The sequence below is a fragment of the Pan troglodytes genome, chromosome 23, assembly GCF_028858775.2.
Source record: "Pan troglodytes isolate AG18354 chromosome 23, NHGRI_mPanTro3-v2.0_pri, whole genome shotgun sequence".
NCBI classification, from domain to species: Eukaryota; Metazoa; Chordata; class Mammalia; order Primates; family Hominidae; genus Pan; species Pan troglodytes.
This window is the reverse complement of record NC_086016.1, coordinates 31,528,704-31,552,716: the sequence shown is the minus strand read 5'-3', so window position 1 is coordinate 31,552,716 and position 24,013 is coordinate 31,528,704. Positions and strand designations below refer to the sequence as shown.

The following is a 24,013-nucleotide window of genomic DNA, read 5'->3' as shown; positions in this document are numbered from 1 at the left end:
ACTGTTTCCATGGGCATGATGCTTTCCAGCTCATGAAAGAGATGTGTTATTTCTTTGATCCCCACATTAGCCCCGAGGGACGGGCAGAGCAGGGGCTACAACCCGTATTTTCCAATTCAGTGAATTAAAACTTAGACGTTTTGAGTGACTTGCCCAGAGTTACCACAGTGAGGCATGAAGATGTGGGGCAAGAATGTAGTTGGTTCCCTGGGGACAGAGATCCAGGAACATCTGAGTCCTCTAGATCATGCCCTGGACCCTGAACTGAGAGCTCTTCTCAAAAGCTTTGTCAAATCCTGCTGCCCCAATATTTCTTTGGGATGGTTGATGCCCTGGAGAGGTGGCAGGTGGCTTACTGCATTTACTCACCTGCTCTATTATCCCTGCGTTTTCACTTTGATTAGCTTTATGACCCATAAGACAAACATTTAAAGTCTCTCAGTTATGATGCACAGTCTGGGATTTTACCTAAATCCGCTCTATTTTGGGTGATTTTACCTAAATCACCCATCAGGTGATTCTCATCTGCTGGCCTGGAGGTGGCCTGCCATGTAGGAGGACACACAGCATACCATGGAGCTGCTGCGTGCCCCAGTCCTGTGCACACTCAATGCCTTGCTTCTGCTTTCCCAGCTCCGACAATCCTAATTCTGGCTTCCAAAGCAATCCTGTATTTCCCTCTCAGTTCTCAGACTTGCCTAAACTGTTTAACGTTTTAATCAATGTTGTGACCATGACTGAGCTGTGACATTTGATATAGTATATTTTTATCCATTTATAGATTTGTTAATAGCATTTAACTTCATTTTTCAGAGTTTTAGGAACATTTCTGGGCTAGGTGTCCTGGCACATGGCTGTAATCCTGACATTTTTGGAGGCTAAGGCAGGAGGATTGCTTGAGGTCAGAAGTTTGAGACCAGCCTGGGCAACATAGTGAGAACTCTTCTCTATAAAAAATGTTTTAAAAATTAGCCAGGTGTGGTAGTGAGCTCTTGTTTACCTAGGTACGTGGAAGACTTATGTGGGAGGATTGTTTGAGCCAAAGAGTTTGAGGCTGCAGTGAGCTATGATCAGGCCACTGTACTCCAGCCTGGGTGACAAAGCAAGACCCTGTCTCTTAAAGATAAAAAGCATTACTGAGTTACAAGTATCTCCATTTTATTTCTCATTATCTAATGTTACTGTTTTAATCCTGAGGCTTAACTACTTTAATAAACTAAAGGAAATTTTTTTTAAAAGAGGTAGTATCCAAAGCAGCTCATATGCACCTTGTAATAAATTCTAGTTTTATATGCCATGTCTAGAATTTACATTCTTGATCTGACTCTTATTTTTTCAAACCTTGAAAAACTCACCTTATACTTCTTAGAACCAGCCTTCTCATATGTGACACAAGGAAAATTCCCATATTACACCTAACTTAAAACATTGAGAGGATCAAATAAAATGCAAGAGCAGTCTATTTACTACATAATGCACAATCAATTACAAAGCAAAGCTTCTGGGTGAAAAGTAAACAGTTAACATCCTTTGGAAAACCCATAGCAAAATAACATTTTGAGAAAACACGCACTTTGGCTACCCACTGAAGTTAAGGAGAAAACAGTCACAGGTCAGCATCAAGAATTCCCCAGCATTGTTTTTTTGTTTGTTTTAATAATCACACATTATTCCCCCTGCTTTCTTTCATGTATATTACTGCATGTTCTCCCTTTTTGCTTTTCTGTGTAACCTATCTGGGGAATCACTCCATAGCAGTAAAAAGACATCTTACCCTTGTTTACAGCTCCATAGTTCTCCTTTAGGTGGAAGTACCAGTTAATTTTACTAGTCCCTTACTAGACATTTCAGTTATTTCCAATATTGAGCTATTGAAAATAATGCAACAAGGACTTTGTGCATAGGTTGTTTCATATTTATGGAGTATACCCTCGGGATAAAATGCCTCAAAGTAGGATTTCCGGTTTAAATGCATTTGCAAGGTTGTGAGATTGTGCCAAATTCCCCTTCGTGGAGTCGAGCCATTTTGCATTTCCACCAGCAATATATGCATGCAACTTTCCTTACGGCCAAACCGAAGAATGTATTGCCACGTTTTTGGAATTTCACTTAATAGGAGAGACACTGCAGTATAGTTGTCATTTGCCTTTCTCTTATGTGTGAAGATGTGTTTAAGGATCATCTGCATTTCTTTTTCTGTGACTTCTCTATTTATCACTTTATTACCTACTTTTAGGATCACTTGAATCTAAAGATTCTCAAGTCAGCCTATTTCAGGTCATTATTGTTTGTCTCTTCACTGTTGACTCTCACCTGAACTACGCCACCAGCCTCCTAGCTGGTCTCCCTGCTTCCACACTTGCCTGCATTACAGTATATTCTCACAGAGCCGCTGGTCAGTCTTTTTCTTGGAGAATTAACAGTAATCCCCAGGCTATAATCCTCCAGTGGTTTCCCATCTCAACTAAAGTCCATATTCTTTGTCAATGCTCACTACGTGTGCAAGGCCTTAGCCCATCATATTCATTTCACTTTGCTGCAGCCACCTTTGTGTCTTTCTGTCCTTTTCCCAAAACAAGTTTGTTCCCATTTCAGGAATTCCAAAGAAGAAATTCCTCTCTGGAAGCCCTCTCCCATCATCCTCACAAGGCTCCGCCTCACTTTTCAATTTATTTTTAAAAACAAATAAGATGGGATCTCTCTATGTCTATGAAGGTGGGGACCTTCTGTCTTATTTCAAAAAGAAAGGGACACAACAAGAACCAAGAGGCAAAAATCAGTCGTGAGAGTGTAGTCAGAGCTCCTCCTTCCACTACCAGCTACTGAAGGCTGCTGGCCCTGCCCAATGGCTAGTACCCACAAAGCCTCCTATGTCACCTGGTTACCAGGAAACAACCAAGTCAGGCTAGTGGCTCACAATGGCCGACCCCACAGACCCACCCAATGGCTCACACCTTGTGGCTCACACCTCCCTGCTGCTGCCCACCTTGTGGCCACCCTGTCCCTCTGTGGTGACTGCACTATTCGTCCTGGGCTGCCTGAGATTTCCAGTCCTGAGAAAAGTGCAGGGGGGTGGGGGTTGTTATTGGAAGTCACCCTGGGCAATGAAATCAATAGAAAACCCTGGTTACTAAAGTCAGTTCCATTAGCATCTCTGTTTTTCTGAGTCTGGCAGCTTTCATTTGCTCACCAAATGTAGTTACACACAAATTTTGGACTGCTTTGTAAGTAAATGCTTCTCTCCTGTCTTACAAGTGTTAGTTTTTGTCTTCAACTTGACCATAGCAACTCCTAGAGCCCTGGTCCCACTCTCGATAAAGCGTGATGACTGTGACTTGAATGAAACCCTAGGACACATCACACTTTCCCTTCCTTGTCTATAAAATAGGGACTGAACTCATCCTTCCCAGTTCTGAAATGCTAGGACCTACCAACTCTCTTTTCTCCCTCTGTTTCTTTCTTCCATGGCAGGGATATTCAGATATTTCTTTTACTAACAATGCATAAAGCGTGTTTTTCTTATACAAAATTGAGAACCACTGTCCTCATTTGATGAAGATGAATAGTAAATATCTGGCAAGCCTGACAGTGTTCCAGCTGTGGTATACTAATTTAACCCCCAGAAACCATTCCATTTTATGGATTTTACAGAATCAATCTAGATGGAGAAGTTAAGTAGCTTTCTCCAAGTTTCCATGACGGCTCAAGATGGGGCCAGAATTTAATCCTGAGTAATCTTGATCCCCACAAGCCGATCATGATTATCAGAAAGTAAAGGTAGACATCATGCTTGGAGGGGCAGTGACCTTGTAGATTAGTATTTTTTTTAAAGAATAACAGTTTTTTGATGTGGATTTTAAAATGCCTCCCCTTCATTCAACATTAAGTCTAAGTGCCAATACTGCATGTGTGAAACAGTCCCAACCCTCAGTGAGTTCAGGCAGATGAGCAAACAAAGGCTTAGAGGATTCAATTGTCTGAGGCTACACTGCTGGACAGTGAATCAACCTGGAATGAAAACGCAGATCTATCTGACCCAAAATTAGATGCTGGGGTAGAGTTTGAATTTTATTCTGGAAACGAGAGTCACTGAACCACACAAGGGTGAAGAGTCTCTATTCGATGTGTTTGCAGTGACGTCACTCTGCGCGATGGAGAGGGCTTGATGAAAGCAATGGGGCTAATTAAGATACTCTATGTTCATCTGGAGAACAGTAAGGCTAAAAAGGCAGCAGCAGTGACTGAAGTGGAAGGAAAAGTTTTGTGATCAGTTGGGAGATAGAAGAGGAAGTGCTTGGTGATTAGACGTGGAAGAAGAGGGGAAGGAAAAACAGGCTGCTAAGGCCCTAGTTTGATGGACTGTGTAAATAGCAGTGATTCTCCCCTAGACAGAGAATGCAGGACGAGGAAGAGGTGTGGGGAATGAGACAGTTTTGAACTCTTTAAGTGTCACATTGAAATGGAACCATCTGGTTGAAAATTGGATATAAACCTCTGTAGGCTAAGTCCATTCTGTGACATCCCAACTCATGTTTTCAAAAGTAACACACACACAGTAACTCAAACCATTAAGGAAATTTCCTAAAATTTACATACTAAGAATATGACAATTTTTTAGTGATTACTTTCTTAGGGAAACTTTGAATTTATGGTTGTAGCGAATGAGGTGTCACGTAAAATAAAACTGTTATATAAGAACAACATTTAAATTCTATTGTCATAACAGCATATAGAAAACAATTGAAGCCATGGGTATGACCGTGACTGCTTTAAAAGGCTGTGTCTAATAAGGGGAGGGGTTTGGAGAGAAAGGAGGCTTGGGGAATAGGGAAATGTACGTGGCATGAAGTAAAGACTGCAAAAGTGAAAAGTGAGAGTCAAGGCACCTGAGTGTTCATCAGCAATGGCTGATCTGGTGAGTCTCATCGGAATGGAGGTGGTGTCTGCTTCTCATTTCTGTAATGGCCTCACCTAGCACAGTGCCTGGTCAGTAGGTACTTTATACCTAATACCCCAATGAACAGAGTCATATTTTGCCAAGAAGGCAGAAAAGCCACAGATGCCATTGCCTGTGGCAACTCAGTGACTGGGGATGTGTGTGAGTAAGCTGAGCGTCAGCAGTGGGGAAAGAGTGAACTAGAGGTGAGAAAGTAAAGACATCAACTGAGGGCTTCTCCTCCTAAAAGTTTGGCTGAAAAGAGAGATGTGGGAATAGTTAAAGGGAGATATATGGTTAAGAAAGCTTTCATTCCCCCCCCATAAAGATGAGTATACTTTTATGTTAAATGGTAAGAACCAATAAAGGAAACACGTTTACAATTGGAAGAGAGGGAGAATGAATAACACATGATGCCCAAGAAGGCACAAGTTCATGCAATCCAGAGTGAGGACAGATTAGCTTCAGACTGATACAAAATCAAGAAGGGAGAAAGCACTGTGTGACTAGAGACATTTCTTCTAAAGGAGAGGTTTACTAAAAGCTCTTTTCATGACCAGCTCTCTGTTTGAATAGACTTGTCAGATAACTACTCTAGGAAAGAGGCAATTATGTATAGAGAAGTCTACCTTTTAGAAAAACTTGATACACCTTACAATCCACAAATAATGGCTTTCCTCAACAGTGAGTAAATTGAAAAGCAATTTGAGCAAAAACCCAGAGGCTCAAATATGAATAGGTGCATCAGAAAAGTTGAAGAGGGGGCTAATTAACTCCCTCAAAGAGTTAAAAGAAAAAGCAACAACTGTGAGAAGAGTGAAAAATAAGAATAAAAGTATATGTAGTTGCAAAAAGTATGAATGTTTACAAACCCTGTGACCACAAAAGAGACCACAGGGAGTGTTATCACAGGAAGAAAAGAGTTGCTTCAAAAAGCAGAGGAGTGGGGGTAATAAAGATTCCATTTAGTTGAAAAGATTTAAGTAAAGTTTGAGGACAGTTAGGTGACATGTTGAAATGTGGAAAACCACAGTGGAAGGGGAAAAGACCCGATAAAGTTCAGTTTCAGCAACCAACATCCGATGAAATCCTCAGGACCCAGTGACTGCATTCTATGTCAATAATAATATTGGCTGAGGTCCCAGGAATGTCATTAGATACCATTTTGGATGATTCTTATGGACTTGAGGTGAGGTCTATTTTGTTTCAAATCAGTGCCTCCATTTAACAACAGACGTACACAAAAATACGTATCCGTGACCAAGAAAACTGAAGAATTTTAAACTTGCTAAGCAGGACTATACTGGGAAGCATTGTCATGAAAATAGATTTTAAAACTTTTTTTTTTTTTTGAGGGGAATTCTGGAGCACATTTAAAAAAACAAAACACTATCCTTCTATGACAGGTGCAAGTTTGGGAGAGCAAAGGAAAGCAAATAGAAGTAATGTGACTTAAATTAATCAATACTTTAATTCTGTGAAGGAAGCTGAAACCTTATTTATTGGTGAGTCTGGAGTAAATTTATTTATTCACCTATTCATTCAATAGTCATTTAATACCTGTGCCCTTAGCACATGACACACACTTTGTAAGTGTTCTGGAGGTCGCTTTGACCAAGATAAACAAGATTTCTGTTCTTGTGTAACTTGTCTTCTAGTAAGGGAGTCAAGAGACAGTGTGGCCCATCCCTGCTATCTTTGTGGTCTAGGGTGGCTGTTGATCTTCAGCTTTTGTATATTCGTTCCAGAGAGCAGGATGGAGGACAGGAAGAAGAAGGAAGATTTTCTGGAAGTTCCACATAGCACAGTGCTTACAAATCATTGGCTTAACGGTTAGTCATATGGCCATACCTAGCTACACGGGAGACTAAAAGAAAAACCATAATCATCACAATGATTGATGACTATGGTGTGTTCTTTGTGCACCACGCATAGTGCACTGCCTCCTTGAGGCCACATAGCAGCCCCGAGGAATGGGCATCAGAGGAGACAGAGGCACCGAAAGGGCAAGTGACTTGCTCAGGGTCACATGGCTAGAAACAGCAGAACCTGGGTCCCGACCTAGATCCATGTGGCTGTCCTATCTTCCTCCCAGCTCAGCTCCTTTCCAACTGCACGAGGATTGCATGCCCTCAACTACGAAATGGGGATAACAACTGTGCCTGCCCCGTGGGGATATTTTGCAGATTAAGGGAGCCAGTCCAGTTTCATGATTTTTGCATGGAGTCTGGCACATGGTGAGTTTTTGGTAAATGGCACCGCCATCATCGTCACCATCATCATCATTATTACGAGTCCTAGCTGGAAGCCAAATGAGTGATCATCCAGTCCAGTCCCCTTGTACAGATGGGGAAACTGAGGCCTGAACTGGGGTCAGTGGATCACTGTTGGTAATTAGCAAAGGAGTAACAGAGATCTTCATGAGGCTGAGGCCTGCCATCTCCAGCCTTCCCACACCCCCATGAGTGCAGCCCCAGTGGTGGTCTCAGATGGCACAAACCAGCTTCGTACCACCAGCTGCCCAGGGTAAAGCGGATGAGCCACAGCACTGAGAGCTCTGACAGGTGCAGCTGGCTGCTTTGCGTGGGGAATTTGCCCTGCTCGATGTGGGAGACCCCTCGGGCAAGCCAGATGCCAACCCCCCCTTCCATGGATTCTTCCCACTTCCCAGCCACCCTGTCACACTGAGGGCCATCACTGTCCCCTTGGACATGGCCTCAGAGCCCCCTGGGAACTAGCCAAAGCCCGGGCTGGAGAGTCTGGGTGTCATGAAGTCCAGCTCGGCCCCAGATGGAAGCTCAGCTTCCACATGCCTCTTTACCCAACTAGAAGTGGGCACTACTCAAGCAGGGTCCCAACCTGCATGCAGAGACCCAAACCCCACTCCTGGGAGCATTCTCCTATCCCGATAGGAGAATGGGGGTTAACACTCACTCAGAGTCCCATCACCACTTTTGTTCCCAGAGTGCCCCAGTTCCAAGATGCCCACTTATCAAAAGACTCTCTATTGATACAGAAGATCTGGTTTTTAGGTCCAATCCTGGGTTTTCTTTTGTTCTGTTTGACCCATGGGTCGTCAGGTAACTGCAGTTTCTTGCTGTTGGCACTGGCTTGGGAAAAGTCTGTCCTCGTCCAGCCACTGGTAGCTACAGGGCGGTTAGGAAAACTGGACTCTGAGCAAGTCCCACCAGGAGGACCCAAGGCTGATGGGTTTTGGAGACCTTGCGCTCTAAGGACCTGCCTTAGAGGTGAACCAGTTGAAGACCTGAATCAGTGTATCCCCCCAATTCAGTCAGGGTTCAAGCACAGAAACGGAAACACCAGGGCATATAGATTAAGAGATTTGTCTCAGGTGTTGAACTTATGTCATTGTGGGAACTACTTAGGAAGTTTCAGGCTGGGTGTGGTGGCTCACACCTGTAATCCCAGCACTTTGGGAGGCCAAGGTGGGTGGATCACTTGAGCACATGAGGCAAAACCCTGTCTCCACAAAAAATACAAAAATTAGCCAGGTGTGGTGCACGTGCCTGTAGTCCCAGCACTTTGGGAGGCCAAGGCAGGAGGATCACTTGAGGCTAGGAGTTCGAGACCAGCCTGAACTACATGGTAAGACCTCCCTCCAACCTCTATTTTTTTTAATTAATACAAATTAAATTAATACAAAAGCTCCCATTTAAGGGGGACTTATAGATGCCAGGCACTGTACATTAGTTCTACAATTTAATCTCTACAGCAACCTTGCAAGAAGGCACAACCAACCTATGTTAGTCTGTCTTGTGCTGCTTTAACAGAATACCTCGGTAATTTATAATAAACAGAAATGTATTTGGCTCATGGTTCTTGAAGTCCAGAGTCCAAGGGCATGGTGCCAATATCTGCTCGGCATCTGGTGGGGGCCTCCTTGAGAGAGAGTGCAAGAGATCTAACACAGCCTCAAGCCCTTCCGTGATTGGCATTAATCCACTCATGAGAGTACAGACTTCATGACCCAAACACCTCCCATTAGGCCCCACCTCCTAACACTGTTGCAGTGGGGACTGCCAACATGTGCTTCCTGGGGGATGCATTCAAACCATAGCAAGTCCCATTTTTCAGATTGGAAACTGAAGTCCCATAGCTGAAGATCTGAGCCCAGGTGGGGTTGAGAGCCTGGGCCTCTTCTCTTCTCTTTTCTCTTCTCTTCTCTTCTCTTCCTTCTCTTCTCTTCTTTCTCTTCTCTTCTCTTTTCTTTCTCTTCTCTTCTCTTTTCTCTTATTTCTCTTCTCTTCTCTTTTCGACAGAGTCTCGCTCTGTTGCCCAGGCTGGAGTGGACGGGCATGATCTCAGCTCACTGCAACCTCTGCCACCCAGGTTCAAGTAATCCTCCTGCCTCAGCCCCCCTAGTAGTTGGGATTACAGGCACTCGCCACCATCCCCAGCTAATTTTTGTGTTTTTAGTAGAGACAGGGTTTCACCATATTGGCCAGGCTGGTCTGGAACTCCTGACCTCAGGTGATCCACCTGCCTAAGCCTCCCAAAGTGCTGGGATTACAGGTGTGAGCCACTGTGCCCATCTGAGAGCCTGGGCTTTTTCGATGCATCGGCGGAGGGTAGTTCAGCACAGGGGTACCTGAGAGAGCAGAGCTCTTCAAGAGGGAGCCTGTGGTGTACAGCTAGGAGGGGCTGAGCAGGAATTTGCTACTGGGAAGACTAGAAATGGTGCACTGAGGACATCTGCAGCAAGGAGAGCTGGAGGCAAAGGCTGGGATCCCTGGCAAGCTCTAGGCCTCTCTGCCCTGGGGGTTGTGCCAGGCCTGGGCTGGGCGGGAGGGATGGGAAGCTGCCTGCCCTTAGCAAGCAGGTGGAGGCTGGTGTTCCTGAGGCTGTGGACAAAGCCACCTCCTGCCTCCTTTTAGAAAGGCTCTGTGGCAACTTTTAGAGATTTGCAGGATGAAAACAACAAAAACCAGCAAGCAAACAGAGACTGGAGTAGAGGAATAGTAATCACAGAGGAACAAGAGCGCGGAAAGGCTGGGAATGTATATAGAAAGGCACAGCGGCCCCTGTGAAAGGATGGCAATTGAAGGGAACGATGGCGGTTGGTGGCACCTGTGCGCACTCTAGTGGGCGCAGAGGGGAAGAATACTTAATTTGTTCATGTATTTATGCACCCATTCATTGTGGAGGGAGGATGGGAAGGACTTTGCTCTGAGATTCTGAGTATCAGAAAGGGGAAGGGACTTGCTGAGGGTCACAGAATGCCAGTGGTAGGGGTCACAGTGGGTCATTTCATGAGACCGCACGAACTCTCAACCTTCCTGGCATTGGATGAAACCTCATGAAGCAGGTAAGGGTGAGTGGAGAAGAAAGCATGAGGCCTGCCGTCATCAGCCCTGGCCTTGACTCTCCGCTAGGCCCATTGCTGCTTTGGGAAGCTGGGAAAGTCCCTCAACATTTCAGGACTTCAGTGGCCTCATCTGTAAAATGGGGTTATCTTAGCATCTACCTATTGAGAACGGTGAGAGTTAAATGAAGTGATGGATGTCAAGGGCATACAACGATGCTTGGCCCATGGTGGGTGCACAGTTCGCAGAGAAGAGAAACTGAGGCCCAAAGAACTGGCCAGGCCCGGTGCAGTGGCTCACGCCTGTAATCCCAGCACTTTGGGAGGCCAAGGCGGGCAGATCACCTGAGGTCAGGGGTTCGAGACCAGCCTAGCCAACATGGTGAAACCCTTTCTCTACTAAAATACAAAAATTAGCCAGGCATGGTGGTGGGTGCCTGTAATCCCAGCTACTCGGGAGGCTGAGGCAGGAGAATGGCTTGACCCCAGGAGGTGGAGGTTGCAGTGAGCCAAGACCGCACCACTGCACTCCAGCCTGGACGACACAGCGAGACTCCGTCTCAAAAGAAAACAAAACAAAACAAAAACAACAACAAACAAAATTAGCCAGGAGTGGTGGCACAGGCCTGTAATCCCAGCTACTCGGGAGGCTGAGGCAAGAGAATCACTTGAACCCAGGAGGCGGAGCTTGCAGCAACAAAAGCGAAACTCTGTTTCAAAAACAAAGAACTGGACAGCCCTGTCTCCACCAGCCAGCTCAAATCGGGCAGGGTATAAAAACACTGGGGCTTGGAGAAAAGTTTTAAAATGTCCTGGCTGGGCACAGGGGCACATACCTGTAATCCCAGAACTTTGGAGGCCGAAGCAGGAGGATCACTTGAGGCCAGGAGTTTGAGACCAGCCTGGGCAACATAGTGAGACCTCATCTCTAAAACAAATAAAAATAGGCCGGGCGTGGTGGCTCATGCCTGTAATCCCAGCATTTTGGGAGGCCAAGGCGGGCAGATCATTTAAGGTCAGGAGTTCCGAGACTAGCCTGGCCAACATGGTGAAACCCCATCTCTACTAAAAATACAAAAATTAGTTGGGTGTGGTAGGCAGATTGGGCAAAAAGAGTGAGACTCTGTCTCAAAATAAATAAATAAATAAAAATAAAAACTAGCCAGGAGGTAGTATTATTGTCAGGAAGTATGTATTTCTTGGGAGGAAGCCAGCGCCCTCTCTCTCTCTCTCTCTCTCTCCAGGTGGGCTTGGCTACCATTGGCTCTGCTCCCCCCATCCTAGGGCAAGGAGCTTCTCCTGGGCCTGGGGTCTCAGAGGGCCAGGGCACCCACATGTACCCCAGGTGTGGCGGTTCCAGTTGTAGCTGTCAGCATTTGATGGTGTGGATAACTCAGGCAGTGTAGCTAGGTGGGTTTAGTGGTGGGGGCAGAGAGGGAAGTTCCCTTAGATGCTCCCTTCCCCACTTCTGTCACCCACCTCTGCAAGCTGTAATTATCCAGCCTTTGACTTTGAACTGTACTTCCTCTTACTAGTATATTTTTAGCTCTCCTGCCAGATCATGCTGTGGGAGAGCAGGTCCAGGCCCTCATGGAAGTAGAGGAGAAATCAGTTCTACCCACTGGTCTTTTCCTTATCTCTACTTGGGGACAGTCATGGAACTGTCATGGAATTATTGGGAAAGTTTAATGAGTTAATATGCAGAGGCGCTTCACACAGTGCTTGGTTAATGGTTAACTATTAGTAGTAGTCTCACCTTTCACAGTTCAGGTTGGGTGTCACTTCCTCCAGGAAGACTTCCCTGACTTTCCCAGGCTGAATTTGGTGCCTGCATCCCCTGTGCCTCCCTAGTACTTCCTACCACTCTGAGTTATAATTGTCCCATTGTTTGTCTTTCTCCCATACTCAACAGTGAGCCCCCAAGGGGGGATTGTGCCATACCCTGTTCACTGTTGCATCCCAGTGTTCCTGCCTCAGGTGGCAGTGACGATTATATTTTAGGTGAATGAATGAAACTCATGAGAGCTGGGGCTCTGGGACCAGGCCCTCAGCCTTGTCACTCACATGCTATTTGATTTAAGTTCTCAGGGTTGAAGTTCCCCGCAAGATGAAATGGGGCTAAAACAACCCCTTCCTCATGGGGCCGATGTCAGGAGCAAATGAGATTTTCTGCACACTACCTGCCACGCTACATGTTCCATAAACATTCACTGTTGTTCTGCAGTTCCTGATTAAATACACTCTACTTGGCCGTGTGTGTTGGCTCATGCCTGTAATCCCAGCACTTTGGAGGTGGATCCCTTGAGGTCAGGAGTTTGAGACCAGCCTGGCCAACATGGCAAAACCCCATCTCTACTACAAATACAAAAATTAACCAGGCATGGTGGGGTGCAAATGCAGTCCCAGCTACTTGGGAGGCTGAGGCAGGAGGATTGCTTGACCCTGGGAAGCAGAAGTTGCAGTGAACCAAATTTGCACAGCTGCACTCCAGCCTGAGTGACGGAGACTCTGTCTTAAAAAAAAAAAAAAAAAAAAAAAAAAGCCAGGTGTGGTAGCTTATGCCTATAACCCCAGCACTTTGGGAGGCCAAGGCGGGCGGATCGCCTGAAGTCAGGAGTTCAAGACTAGCCTGGTCAACAGGTTGGAACCCCATCTCCACTACAAATACAAAAATTAGCTGGGTTTGGTGGTGGGCGCCTGTAATCCCAGCGACTCGAGAGGCTGAGGCAGGAGAATTGCTTGAGCCCGGGAGGCAGAGGTTGTAGTGAGCCGAGATTGCTGCCACTCCACTCCAGCCTGGGGGACAGAGCAAGACCCCAGCTCACCAAAAACAAAACAACAACAACAACAACAAAAACCTTCTACTTGTCCAGGCATCCCTGGTCCCTCCAACCCAAAGGAACTTCAGTTTTAGCTCTGGACTCCCATAGCCTCCCAGTATGTCCCCTCTCACAGCATCAGTCACTCTTGTGACTTGCTCCTCTGTCACCCCCTCTCCCTGCAAACTGTAGGCTGAGCAAGGGCAGGGCCTTAGCCTCACCCATCTGACTATCCAGCACCCAGCCCAGGGCCTGGCTGAAACCAGAGGCTTGGAAAATGCTTTCTGCAGGACTCAGACACCTGGCTCCCTTGCACTGGGCGTGGGGGTGGGCCCGTGAGGTTTTCCTGCCTCGGCACAGTTCTTTTCTCTGGATTACCCTTTCCTTCTCTCTCAGCCTACGCAACTCTGTTCTCATTCGGCAAGACAGTGCAAATGCCATCTTCCCCAGGAAGTCCTTCCTGAGCCACCCGGTGCTGTGACCTCTCCCTCCTTGGAAATCTTAAAGCTCTGACTCCTTCAACCACTGACTTGCCACTTGCACATAAGCTCTCCAGCTTGATACCTTTAGGTTTGTTGGTTTGTTTTGTTGGATAATTTTTCTCTTCTGATGTTACATTCCCAATGAAATTTTGTTTTCCACTGAGGTGGGTGGCATTTACCAACATCTATCATCAGAGAAGGGCAGTTCCTCCAGAAAGTTGCATATCACACATGCTGCATGGCACATACATACACATAAAATTATTCCAGGCACACAGAGGAAAGATCGTGTGAGGACATAGCAAGAGGGCGGCCATCTGCAAGCCAAGGAGAGAGGCCTCAGAGGAAAGCAGCCATGCCAACACCTTGATCTTAGACTTCCAGTCCCCAGCACTGTGAGAAAATAAATTCCATTGTTGAAGCCAAAAGAAAAAAAAATTCCATTTGTTCCCTGACTACTTTTTTATTTTTATTTTTTTTGAGACAGAGTCTCACTCCGTCGCCCAGGCTGGAGTGCAGTGGTGCAATCTTGGCTCACTGCAAGCTCCACCTCCCGGGTTCACGCCATTCTTCTGCCTCAGCCTCCTGAGTAGCTGGGACTACAGGCACCCACCACCATGTCCGGCTAATTTTTTGTATTTTTTAGTAGAGACGGGGTTTCACTGTGTTAGCCAGGATGGCCTCCCTGACTACTTTTAAAAAGGTTTAAAAATGGAATAAGGTGGCCGGGCACGGTGGCTCACACCTGTAATCCCAGCACTTTGGGAGGCTGAGGCGGGCAGATCACAAGGTCAGGAGATCCAGACCATCCTGGCTAACAACGGTGAAACCCCGTCTCTACTAAAAATACAAAAAAATTTAGCCGGGCGTGGTGGCGGGCGCCTGTAGTCCCAGCTACTCGGGAAGCTGAGGCAGGAGAATGACGTGAACCCGGGAGGCGGAGCTTGCAGTGAGCCGAGATCGAGCCACTGAACTCCAGCCTGGGCGATGGAGCGAGGCTCCGTCTAAAATAAATAAATAAATAAATAAATAAAAATGGAATAAGGTTTGTAATTTAGATAACGGTATTTTACCAACACCACCAATTTCCTGGTTTTGCTATTATACTACAGATATATAAAATGTCACCATTGTGGGAAGCTGGGTGAAGGGTATATGGGACTCAATTTTGGTACTAATTTTGCAATTTCCTGTAAGTCTATAATTATTTAAAAATAACTTTTAAAGGCTTTGAGGCTGATTAAACATAAAATTATATTAAATATAAAAACCAGTAATATCTATATTAGATAGGACGTAGAGACTTAGCAATAAGTGCACTTAGCAGTAAGTGCAAGCTTATTTATTAACAACTTTTTGATAATATTAAAAAAGATGGATAACAACCTCAGGGGATTGTTTTTGAGATTAGCCGTACCATCCACTTAATGGAATACTATGCAGATACTGGAAAGTGCCAAGTAGAAATGTATTTACTATTTTGGGAAACTTTTACCAATATTTTGGTGAGTTAAAAAATACCAACAGTGGCTCATGCCTATAATCCCATCACTTTGGGAAGCTGAGGTGGGCAGATCACTTGAGGTCAGGAGTTCAAGACCAGCCTGGTCAACATGGTGAAACCCCCGCCTCTACTAAAAATACAAAAATTAGCTGGGCACGGTGGTGCATGCTTGTAATCCCAACTACTTGGGAGGCCCAGGCAGGAGAATCGCTTGAACCTGGGAGGCAGAGGTTGCAGTGAGCCAAAATCACGACACTGCACTCCAGTCCGGGCAACAGAGCGAGACCCTGTCTCAAAACAAACAAACAAAAAAAACAAATGATCTATCAAGTCTGGAAGAATATTCACCAAAATATTAAAAGTGATTGTCTTAGGTCAGTGGGATTGCAGATGGTTTTTTTCTTTTTTTTCTTTTTTTTTTTTTGAGACGGAGTCTTGCTCTGTCACCCAGGCGGGAGTGCAGTGGTGTGATGTCGGCTCACTGCAAGCTCTGCCTCCCGGGTTCACGCCATTCTCCTGCCTCAGCCTCCTGAGTAGCTGGGACTACAGGCGCTTGCCACCACACCCGGCTAGTATTTTGTGTTTTTAGTAGAGACGGGGTTTCACCATGTTAACCAGGATGGTCTCGATCTCCTGGCCTTGTGATCCGCCCGCCTCGGCCTCCCAAAGTGCTGGGATTACAGGTGTGAGCCACCATGCCCGGCCATTTTTTTTCTTTTTTTGAGACAGGGTCTGGATCTGTCGCCCAGGCTGGAGTGCAGTGCTGCAATTACAGCTCACTGTAACCTCAACCTCCTGGGCTCAAGCTATTCTCCTGCCTCAGGCTCCCGAGTAGCTGGGACTACAGGTATGAGCCACTGTGTCTGGCTCAAGGTCACTCATCTTAAGAATGGAGGGGTCCAAACTAGAGCTGTAAACCTAGTTTGGACAGAGAGAGACCCCTCTGTAATCCCAGCACTTTGGGAAGCCGAGGCGGGAGGATCTCTCGGGTCCATGATTTCGAGACCAGCCTGAGCAATAAAGTGAGACTCTCTCTACAAAAAATAAATAAGTAAATAATAAGTAATTAGCCGGGCGTAGTGCTGCGCACCTGTGGTCCCAGCTGCTTGGGAGGCTGAGGTGAGAGGATCACCCGAGCCTGGGAGGCGGAGGGTGCAGTGAGCCCAGATCTTCGAGCCACTGCACTCTAGCTTGAGCAACAGAGCAAGACCCCGTTTCAAACAAACAAACAAAAAATGAGTGACCTTGAGCAAAACCCTGCCCCTCTTAGAACCTCAGATTTGCCGTCTTTACACAGAAGATGGACTTCAAAGTCCCTACGACCTTACCCGGCCCCCTCACGCTGAATTAGCTAGCGGGATGGTTTCCCAAGGGCTCTGCGGGAGACTGCAGCATAGCAGCGCCGCGGCTGCCGAGGGGTTAATACCGTTGGGCTCTTCCCCTTTTCTTGCCCCGCCCCACGGGCACCACCCCCGCCAGGGTTGTACCCTTGACCCCGCCTTCAGGCCTTGCGTCCACCGGAAGTACCCGCGCGCGGGCAGCTCACTTCCGCCCGGCAGGTGACAGCCGCGGGGCTCCGAGCCGCCGGCAGCCGGGACGCACCGGGAGAGCGAGAGGTGGAGGCCGCGGACATTTTGGTGCCAAGCCGAACCGAGCCGGGGCGCCGGGAGCTATTGGGACCTGCGGGTGAGGAAGCGGGGACCCGGGCGAGCCAGGAGAAGAAGTGGGGCGAGGAGTCAGGGGTCCTAGGTGAGGGGTTTGCGGGGTCAGAGGTCATGAAGAGGACGCGGCGCTGCAGGGGCGCGAGCGACGTCCCCAGCCAGAGGAGGAGGAAGGGCTGAGGGTTCGTTCATTCATTCGCGCCCACTTGGCCGCCGGCCTGTTCCTCGGCCGCCCCTTATCCGCAGCACCTCCTGGGGCTTCCGCCCGGAGAGACAGGACTTAGGCCCCGAGGAATTCCCCACTGGCCTGAGGGAAAACTCTTCGGGCTCTGATTTCCTCTTTCGGACTCACCTCCATGGCCATCCTGAGGCCTCCTCGTTGTTCAGGGCGTTATCTCTTTGCCAAGGTTGAAAAAGAAGAAAAAAAAACTAGAAAACGGTCCCTTGCCGCCCGCCTCCGGCTAGGCACTGGCTTGGTCTTGTTTGTTGGAGCCTCTAAGACAAGTTAACTGAATGGAGACACCGGTGATAATGCTGCAAAATAACGAGGGAGATGCTTGCTAGTGGCTATCGAGTCCCTTCTGTGTACCGGGCACTGTGCTAAGCACTTTCCTTACAATGACACATTTAAACTTCACAGCAACCTTTGTGGGGATTAAATATCCCTATTTTATCGATGAGGACGCTGAGGCACAGAGAGGTTAAATCCCACATGTAAGGTCATTCGGGTAGTAGAGGCAAGGCCAGGTTTCCTGCCAGGCTGTCAGAGACCTGCAAAGTACAGAGACAAAGGAAAGACTGGAGTAAGGTTGGGGTGTAGGGGATATTTAAGACTTTTAGCCAGACATGGTGGCTCACGCCTGTAATCCCAGCACTTTGGGAAGCTGAGGCGGGTGGATCGTGAGGTCAGGAGTTCAAGACCAGCCTGACCAACATGGTGAAACCCTGTCTCCAATAAAAATACAAAAATTAGACGTGGTGGCGTATGCCTGTAATCCCAGCTACTTGGGAGGCTGAGGCAGGAGAATCGCTTGAACCCAGGAGGCGGAGGTTGCAGTGAGCCGAGATTGTGCGACCGCACTCCAGCCTGGGCCACGGAGTGAGACTCCGTCTCAAAAAAAAAAAAAAAAAAAAAAAAAGATTTTTAGCTGCCGTTGTATTTATTTGGATTTATGTCACGATGTAGCCTTATTGCTTTTTGTCTGATCTTCATAAGGGGCATTCGATTTACTTTCTTTAGGATAAAACAATCCTACAGGCTGTTGCTATTAGTGATACCTTTCAGGGCAAGAGTCTAAGATTTTCCTGACTTTAGGGAACAGTGAGACACAAAACAGGCTATCTGTGAAAACTATTTGAAGATTATCGAGAACTTCTCTTCAGAGTGGTTGAGCTGCATTCGTTTTGGTCTAAAAAGAGAGGAACCACATGACCTCTAGGGGATCTTTTGGTCCTAGGTTCTGGAAGAAGGTACCCAGAGGAAGAATCTTTGCCTTTCTGAGAAATATGCAGGCCCCATGGCTTCTTGCCAGAGCAGAGCACGTCTTACTTGGGAGGTGGTGAGACGGTTTGGTGGCTGGAGGACTAGGCTGTATGAATCTAAGCCTCATTCCATTGCGGATATTCACTTGCTTCAATTCTGCCTCAGTTTCCCTGACATCAACATGAGAAAGACCTGCCGCCTTCCTGTCTGCTCCTAGGGGTATGAACCTGTGAATGAACCCGTGAAGGCTTCCACATGGCTTCTGAAGAAAGCTGTATATAAATATTACTGTAATACCTTTTTTTTTTTTTTTTAAGCTATGTGATCTATTCTCCTAGTTCCATTGAATTCACAGAAACTGAATATTGTCACCTTATATTCCCATCCTTCCAAGGGAGGATTTGAGATGAAGCAACTTGTCACAGAGGGTAGGAACATGAGCAGAGCTCAGAGCTTCTGGTTTTCTGTCCTGAGTTGAGCCCACCAGTCTCCTCTGACCTCTTAGAAACTGTCATGAGGAGCAGCTTGAGTAGGTCTCAAAGAGTCAGATCCCTCAGAGATTGTGTGGAGATCATCTGTTGAGTGTAGGTCAGTGGAGGCTTCACCCTGAGCTGCTTCAAGAGCCCAGAGGTATGATGGAAAGATCACCCGACTCCCAGTCAGTAAGCCCTGGGTTCAACCCCAGCTCAGCAGCTTCCTGGCAGTGTGACCTGACCTGGACCGTTGACATAGGCTGGCCCTCCTTTACCTCAGTTCTAAAATAATACTGGCCACCCTTTCTGACTCCTCTACCCCTGGTTTGTGTGAGGGTTAGATGGGAAAATTTGTGCAGGGCCTGTGATTTTTGGGTGCTTTGACTCTAGGCAGACTGATGCCTGCTGGGGGCCTGTGTCTGAGGAAGGCTGCCAACCTTGGCTTCTGGAGCGTTACTTCCTTCTGCAAACAGAGACCTTAATGTACACAGGACTTTTTCCACCCTTCTTGTTTCACTTCCTAAAAGTAGTTCAGAACAAGTTCAATTTGTTGGTCCTTCTGGCTTTGAGCTTGGGCTTGCATCTTTTTCTAGTCATCCTCTGAAACTCTTGCATGTCTTAACTACTTCCCAGGAACTTCCCGTGTCTGGCACCAAAGCCTGACATGCTGACAGTAAGCAAACATGGCTTGGGTTTTGCACTTCACTGTGTTTCTGAAGGTTGAGGTGACATCTGTGCCTTGCAGACATTTCTTTTTCTCAGCAGGTCTTTTTGCCTAAGAGACATCGTTGATATTATCACAGCCCAGAAGTGATTTTTCTGTTCTTTATGTCTTCACATGGAGAGGAACAAATACTCCTGAGAAAAAATGTCAACAGAGCAGTTGGGGAATCCTTAAAGAAAATTCTGCTTGAAAATTCATCAGTGGCTCCTAGTTGCCCTTGGGCTAAAACTCACATTCCTTAGCATGGCATTCAAGGCCCTTTGGACTCTGACCCCTGCCTAGCTCTCTTTTGTCATCTCTCCTGCTCCACACTCACCTTTTCCCAAGCTCCAGTCAACCTCAGCTACTTGCTACTTCTGCAAGCACCAACTCTTTTTCTTTTTTCGAGACAGGATCTTGGCTTGTTACCCAGACTGTAGTACAGTGGAGCTGTCATAGCTCACTGCAGGCTCCAACTCCTGGGCTTGAACGATCCTCCTGCCTCAGCCTCCCAAGTAGCTAGTACTACAGATGGGTGCCACTGAGCCTGGCAAATTGTTTTTATTTTTTGTAGAGATGGAGTCTTGCTATATTGCTCAGGCTGGTCTCAAACCCCTGGCCTCAAGCAGTCCTTCTGTCTGGGCCTCCCAAAGTGCTGGGATTACAGGCGTGAGCCACCACACCTGGCCTCCCAACTCTTTATACCTCTCTGTCTTTGCTTTGTGCTCTTCCCTCTGCCTGAACACCATTTCCTGCTCTCCCAACCTTACCTGCCTAGCTGGAGTGCTACTTGGTTCTTCCCATCTGATCATCACCCCTAGGTCTGAGCTAGATGCCCCTCCTTGATGCCCTCTGGCAAGGGTCACAGTGGGTTGTGATTGTTTATTTGGCTCTCTTCTAAGTAAATAGCTCTTTTTTTTTTTCCAGACAGAGTCTCGCTTTTTCGCCCGTGCTGGAGTGCAGTGGTGCGATCTTGGCTCACTGCAACCTCCGCCTCCCAGGTTCAAGCAATTCTCATGCCTTAGCCTCCAGAGTAGCTGGGATTACAGGCGCCTGCCACCATGTTTGGCTAATTTTTGTATTTTTAGTAGAGATGGGGTTTCACCATGTTAGCCAGGCTGGTCTCGAACTCCTGACCTCAAGTGACCCGCCTGCCTCGGCCTCCCAAAGTGCTGGGATTACAGATTTGAGCCACCGTGCCTGGCCAGTAAATAGCTTTTAATCCTTGACGAAGACCTGCCTTAACTATGTCTCCAGCACCTAGTGAGGTGTCTGGTACATAGTTGGTGCTCAGCAGGTGTTGAATGAGTGAATGAATGAATATTGCATTGAATTGTTAGGATTCCTTGACTCCTAAGGGGTTCAAAGCACTTTCTAGATTATCTCCTGTCCATCCTCATGTCACCTCATAGAGACAGGGAGAAATCTGATCAGTGCTGAGACTACTTTCAAACTACAGTTGGTACCACCAGACAGCCATCAGGGTGTTTCAGGGCTTCCAGAGACCTGGGAATCTGGTACGGAGCAGGGAAGTGGTAAACTCTCTCTCTCTCTCTCGGTAGTAGTAATAGTGGCTAACATTTATCAGGCATTTTGTGGGCCGGGCACTGCTAAGGGCTAGGTATGTATTGACTTGTTTTAGCCTCACAAACCCTTCAGGCATGTAACATTGTAGTTCCCATTTTACAGTTGTGCTGCAGTTGTGCCTGTTTGCTTTGTAGAACCTGGGAGAGCCCCTGTCCTACCTGCAATGGCTACCTTCACCTACCCACTCCTTGTGTTTAGATTGTCCCCTCTTATATAGTGGAGCTGAGGAAGGACTTGGCTATGGTTCTACACTCCTACGCCTCATGCTGTCTGGGTCTTTAGCCTTCGACTTGACCTCTGACCTCTGTCAGGAGGGGAGGCCTCTCCTAGTTGTGGTATGAGTGTGGCCTAACTCTGGGTTGACCCCACAAGGCCCAGAATTCATCAGTTACTGGGATGCCTTAGTCACTGATCCCCCAGGTTACCACCAATTACCACAGTCTACCCTGTGGACTCGGAGCTGGAAGGTGGTAGGTTTGAAAGTCAGGTCTCAAAAGCTTTTTTTTTTTTTTTTTTGAGACGGAGTCTGGAGTGCAGTGGCGTGATCTCGGCTCACTGCAAGCTCTGCCTCCCAGGTTCACGCCATTCTCCTGCTTCAGCCTCCTGAGTAGCTGGGATTACAGGCGCCCGCCACCACGCCCGGCTAATTTTTCTATTTTTAATAAAGACGGGGTTTCACCGTGTTAGCCAGGATGGTCTCGATCTCCTGACCTTGTGATCCGCCCACCTCAGCCTCCCAAAGTGCTGGGATTACAGGCGTGAGCCACCGCACCCGGCCCAGGTCTCAAAAGCTTTAAAACTGAACCTTCAGTGTTCATTTTTGGCATTTCAGTAGCTGAGTTCCGTAGAGGAATAGACTTGGGTGGCAGATACTTTTTACCACACCCTCCTTACATTTAGGATCTTAAGCCTATTGGGAGCGGAATAACACAATTTCAGTAGAGCCAGCCTTGGGTCTGCTGCTGTGGTGGTCTTCATTGCCCGATCTCCGAGTATTGGGTGGCTGGCTGCTGGGACACTGAGGACAGAGACTTTCTAAGTCCAGTATTCATTCAGTATTTATCGAGGCCTGCTAATGCCTGGTGCTGGCCTATGCTGATAGGTCAGCAGGCCAGATATGGCTTCAGGCTTCAAATAAGCCCTCTAGTTGCTTACTTCATTTTAATGGGAGAGAGAGACAAAGAAGTAGAGAAAAAAATGCAATGATTAGAAAAACCAATAAGCCACGAGGGAAACAAAAGGCATAGCAGCCAGAACTTATTAAAATATAGGTCAGATGTCAGGACTCCTCTGCTCAAAACCCTCCAGTGGCTCCAGCTCACTCAGTAAAAGCCAGAGACCTCACGCTTGATCATAAGGCCCCCTGCATTCTCCTGTGACTTCCTGACCCACTGTTTCCTCATTGCTCACTCAGCCACATTCACTTCCCTTCTGTTCCTCAGACATGCCAGGCACATACTCACCTTTGCACTGGCGATCTCTTTTGCTTGGCAGGCTCTTTCGCAGACAGTGTCACCTGTCACCTTCTCAAGGAGGCCTTCTATGGCCACCCTAGTTAAATTTTAACTTCCCTTCCTCCCCTCTCCCCTCCCTATCCTCCTTCCCTCCTCTTTTTTGCCTCCATAGTGTTTATCACTATCTAAGATGTTATGTATTTTACTCACTTATCTTGCTTACGGTCTCTTTCCCCCATTAGGACATAAACTCCATGTAGGGAAGGATTTTTGTCTGTTTCTTTCACTGCTGCATTCCCAACATGTAGAAGTGTTTCTGGTACATGAAAGATGCTCAGGAAATATATGAATAAGAACACTGGGGGATGTGGACAGAGAAATACCTTCTTAAGGTTGTACATGCATGGCCAGGTGCCGTGGCTCATGCCTGTAATCCCAGCTACTTGGGAGGCTGAGGTGGGAGGATCATTTGAGGCCAGGAGTTCAAGACCAGCCTGGATAATTTAGCGAGACTCCACAAAAAACTTGAAAAGATTAGCTGGGCATGGCACACGCCTGTAGTCCCAGCTACTCAGGAGGCTGAAGCAGGAGAATTGCTTGAGCCCAGTAGTTTGATGCTGCAGTGAGCTATGATCACACCACTGCACTCTAGCCTGGGTGACAGAGCAAGACTGTCTGTCTCTAGCAACAACAACAAAAAAGATAGTACATGTAGGAAAGGTATTTTTTTTTGTTTGTTTCTTTTTTTAAGCATCAGAGGTATCACGCTGAAGGGAAGTTATCTTTGAAATGAGATCATCTAAGCTGAGATTTGAAGGATAAATTGGAGCAGTTAGGAGAGGATAATCCAAGCAGAAGGATCAGCAAGGGTAGAGATAGTGAAGAGTTGGCTGTTAGAGGAACAAAGAAGGCATGTGGGCCTGGAGGCAAGGACCTGGTACTTATATCCTGTGCCAGAGCCCCCCACCTTCTGCAGCTCTGTCACTCTGAGCTGATACCTATGGGAGCAGGTGAGAGTGACTTGGCCTCACTGAACGTTTCTCCCACTGGAGATGTTGCCACCTGATCTTCTACCCTTGCCATTTCTTCTCTCTCTCATAATTTATTCACTTAACTTCCATTTATTGGCTGTAAACGTGCTAGGGGTCTGGCATGTTCAATTTCAGTATAGTTAGAATAGCTTGACAATCAGAGCAGATGTATCTCTGATCCTGGATAACCCCGTGAATGGAACATGGAGAAGCTGCTCTAGCAGAGGTTGGTTTACAAAACATGAAATTTGCCCAAGAAGAGAGTTGAGCACTGGTCATTCAGCTACTTATTGAACACCTGTTTGCCAGGTACCAGCCTAGGAGTCAGGAATATGATAGTGAACAAAATGGACAAAATCCTTACCCCCATTTACATTAGGGAATTTATAGGGGGAGAAAGAATAGACAACATAAGTATATTTTACAGTGTGTAGGTAGTAGGTAATAAGTACTTCGAAGGGAAAAAGGGCAAAGAGGGTTAGGAAGTGGTGGGGATTATGGGGGAGGGGTATACAATTTTAAATAAAATAGTCAAAGAAGGCCTCAATGAGAAGATG

General features: G+C 46.9%; 1 protein-coding gene and 1 long non-coding RNA gene across 11 annotated transcripts in view; one reads left to right on the top strand and one right to left on the bottom strand.

Moving 5' to 3' along the window:
• The window catches only part of LOC112206734 (uncharacterized), a 28,012-nt gene extending 11,433 nt beyond the window's left edge, over positions 1–16,579 (bottom strand). Inside the window, exon 1 of the long non-coding RNA XR_002941202.3 lies at positions 16,393–16,579. This is a non-coding gene — a long non-coding RNA (uncharacterized LOC112206734). The remainder of the gene's footprint in view (positions 1–16,392) is intronic.
• Positions 16,398–24,013, top strand: part of AP1B1 (adaptor related protein complex 1 subunit beta 1) — a 60,941-nt gene continuing 53,325 nt past the window's right edge. For 4 of the 10 annotated variants that reach the window (XM_063807654.1, XM_063807656.1, XM_063807657.1 and 1 more), the window contains exon 1: positions 16,604–16,750. The gene's annotated coding sequence lies outside the window, so the exon portion shown is untranslated. Of the gene's footprint in view, positions 16,751–24,013 lie in introns of all 10 variants that reach the window. The other 6 variants (XM_054675659.2, XM_016938912.3, XM_016938918.3 and 3 more) reach the window with 5 other exon arrangements.